We start from the raw sequence: 3,439 nt of genomic DNA on the forward strand, positions 1-3,439 counted from the left end.
GATGCTGTTACCATGAGACAAGTATGCATGCCACATCGGGAACCTCCAAGGGGGAATTAGGGGCTCTGCCTGGTGGGATGAGAAGCCTCATAGAGGTGAAGTGAGCCTTGAAGAATGAGCGGTTTTGCATGTAGAGAAGAGGGCTTTTTGGGTGGAGGGCCCAGCAGGAACACACCTGATGGAGCTGGGAATGGGGAGCATTCTGGAGCCTCACTGGCTCAGCTCAAAAGGAAGCAAGTCCCCACCCCAAATTTCCACTTGATTTCTACAGGGCAAGATTTTGCTTTCATGTCCCCAACCCATCATGAGGCTTTTGAGTCTCTCCTCCTGCTGGACTGTGGGGGGGCTGTTGGATGGTGGGTGTCTATAGTTGATGGGTCACTCAGGGCCCACAGCTGAGATCAGGTTGGCCAGGGTCCCTTGCTCTCAGGGTTGCAGGACTCCCACTGTGGACTTGGCTCCCTTCTCATCTCTCCTCCATCCCCTCCACCTGCACCTGCTGCTCCAGAGTTTCACCTGGGAGCAGTGGGAACTCCTATTAATAGACACCAAAAGACTCTTCCCACAAAGCGGGAGACCTGGGTTTGATCCCTGGGTTGGGAAGATCTCCTGGTGAAGGGAATGGCTACCCACTCCAATATTCTTGCCTGGAGAATTTCACGAACAGAAGCTACAGTCCATGGGGTCGCAAAGAGTCAGATACCACTGAGTGACTACATACAATAAGAGGTAGAATTAGGTATGTGGATCTCTTGTGAAATAAATTATGCAGTGTTTCAAAGAGAAAAATTCCTGCGGGCTTGCCGGGGTCTGGAGCACTGTACACAGCAATTTGTCTTGAGTTGAGAGTGAGGGCTGACTGGGGGAAATCCGTCTTGTGCTCCGACCTGATAACAGGATTCCGAGCTGGGGGCAGCGATGCACAGAGCAGCAGTCTACCCGGACCGCGTTGGGTGCCGGGACTGGTCCGAAAGCGATGTGTGTATGTGGCTTGGTGTCTAATGCACTCTCTGCTGTTTGCTATCTTCTTAATAACTTAGCGACTCTCATGATTTATTGATGAGCCTTCCATTTTCTTACACTGATGATCTCGAAAGGTAGGGCATGAGGAAGAACATAGCCAGGAAACATGTCTATTATCTACCTATCTAGGTGTCTGTCTAGGTGGCTTGCTAGCTAATCTATCATTGCCTGTTTTTTTTAATTAACTGTAACTTTCATCTATTCTCCTTCTTATCTAATCTTTGGCATATACTTGGAAAGATAACTCAGAAGGTGGTTTTCTCCTTTTTTTTAAAATAGCTTTATTGAGATATGATTCATATGCTGTAGAATTCATCAGTCTAAATTGTACAATTCAATGGTTTTTTTCAGTATAATTAGCAGAGTTGTGAAACCATCTCCACAGTCAGTTTTTGGGGGGCATTTTCATCACCCTAACAAGAAACCCCATAGTTTTTAGCTGTCATGCCCCCAGCTTCTCCATCCTGTCCAGCCCCTGCCCAGGGCAACCCCACTTTACTTTCTGTCTTTATGGATTTATCTATTCTGGATGTTTCATAAAAATGGAATCAGCATATGCTGTCTTTATGACTATCACATAGCCTTTATCCATGTATGTTCTGTAGTTGATTCTTCTTATAGACTGTGTGTCCATAGACAACTCATTTACCAGCTCTGTGCCTCACTGTGTTCACTTATAAAATGGGGATTGAAGTAGTGAAACCTGCCTGTTAGCACTTGGAGAAGATTTTGAATGGTGGATTGGGGAGGCCCTGGTGAGTTGAGGACAGTCCCTGGCATGGGGGGCATGTACCCGGAGCTGGCGCTTGACCCCTGGGTGTCCTAACTCATTGTGTGCCCAGTGAAGGGAGGGTGGGGCTGAGCACGTGCTGCAGGGCGATCACAGCGGAGCCAGGGAAGAGGCTGGCCCTCCCCCCCGGGGGGGGACGCTGGAAGCCTCGGGGGCACCGGGAGGCCCACGGCTCGCCCTGCACGTTCTCTTAGGGGTCCCTTTGGAGGTGACAGCAGTGGGTGGGTGACTGCAGAGCCACCGTGTGCTGACTCTCAGGGAATTTTCTGCCCACAGAGAAGGGGAAAATGCACCTCTCCAAGAGGGGACAATCCGAGGCCAGGCAGGCCCAGTGGGAGGAAGAGAACTCAGGCTGTAGGTTTCCTCTGTGGGGCCTGCAGCCTCGCCACAAACAGCACAGACACAGCGTCACTAGCATCATGGCCCCCTGTGTGCTGGCAGGCTGTAGGGCTGAGGTCACTCCCAAAAGGCTCCTTAGCTGGTTGGTCCAAGGGCCTGGTCCCTGTTACCTGCAGCGCTAGGCCTGTGAGGGCTTAAGCTGCAGAAGGCTTTAAGCTTAAGCTGCAGAAGGCTTTACGGGCTGGTTCTTTGGAGGTTCTTGTGAATCTGTGTTTACCTGCCCACCCTCCACGCTGCAAACCAGCCGCCAACCCAGGCCTTTGCACACAAGTGTCCACAGTCTCCTTAGACTCCCAAGGAGAAGGCAGAATGTTCTCTGAGCCCCCAAATATCACACAAGTGTCCACAGTCTCGTGTCTCTACACCCACCAGGAGAGAGGGCAGATTCTCAGAGCCCCCAAATGTCCAGAAATATGGACAGGTGAATTCCAGATCTACTGAATCAGAAACTCTGGGGTGGGGTCTGGCAATCTGGGTCTCAATAGACCTTCCAGGTGACCACTGAATAGGGGTTTATTTGCCTCTCTGGGGCAGAGAACCCCCCTGCTACCTGGGCTAAGGCCCAGAACCCAGTGGGCGTTTACAACCGGGCCAGGGGTGGGGGGATCCCATACCAGGGTTTGAGGACAGCACCCTGCAGCAGGCTGAGCTCCAGGGGGATGAAAAGAAGAGGGCAGGAGCCTCTTTTGCTGCTCTTCTGCTCAGGGTGGGGACCATACCGCCTGCTGACATCACAATGCCCATTTACTCTGGCCGCAGGCTCCTGGACCCCCTGGGGCAGTGGAGAGAGGATGGCTGGCGGCCACGAGTAGAGGACCAACGGGGAAGTAGGGCCAAGGACACAGGGACGTTTGAGGGCGAAAATAAGCCCCGGGAGGGAGAGTCACCAGGCTCCTGAAGGCAGCATGGAGAAGCACAGAAACCTCTCAGGTAACTCGGGGGTAGGGTCCTGTCTTGCCTTGGAGCACCAGGTATTCCAGAGAGGTCAGGAATGAATGTGGAGCAAGGCCAGCCTGTCCCAGCAGCAGGAGCCCTTTTGCTGGACGTCGGAGCCTCGGTCTTCCTCCTTCCCTGCCGTCCACCCCTGGACTCTAACTCTACTGAGGTCTGGATTAACTTTGCAGGAACTTAGGCCTGTCTTTTAAAATGGTCAGGTGACTCCACAAGGCAGCCAGGGCAACAAGTCTATTTGAACAGCAAAGAAACCAAAACAAACACACGAAATAC

Source organism: Oryx dammah, unplaced genomic scaffold (assembly GCF_014754425.2).
Source record: "Oryx dammah isolate SB20612 unplaced genomic scaffold, SCBI_Odam_1.1 HiC_scaffold_8, whole genome shotgun sequence".
NCBI classification, from domain to species: Eukaryota; Metazoa; Chordata; class Mammalia; order Artiodactyla; family Bovidae; genus Oryx; species Oryx dammah.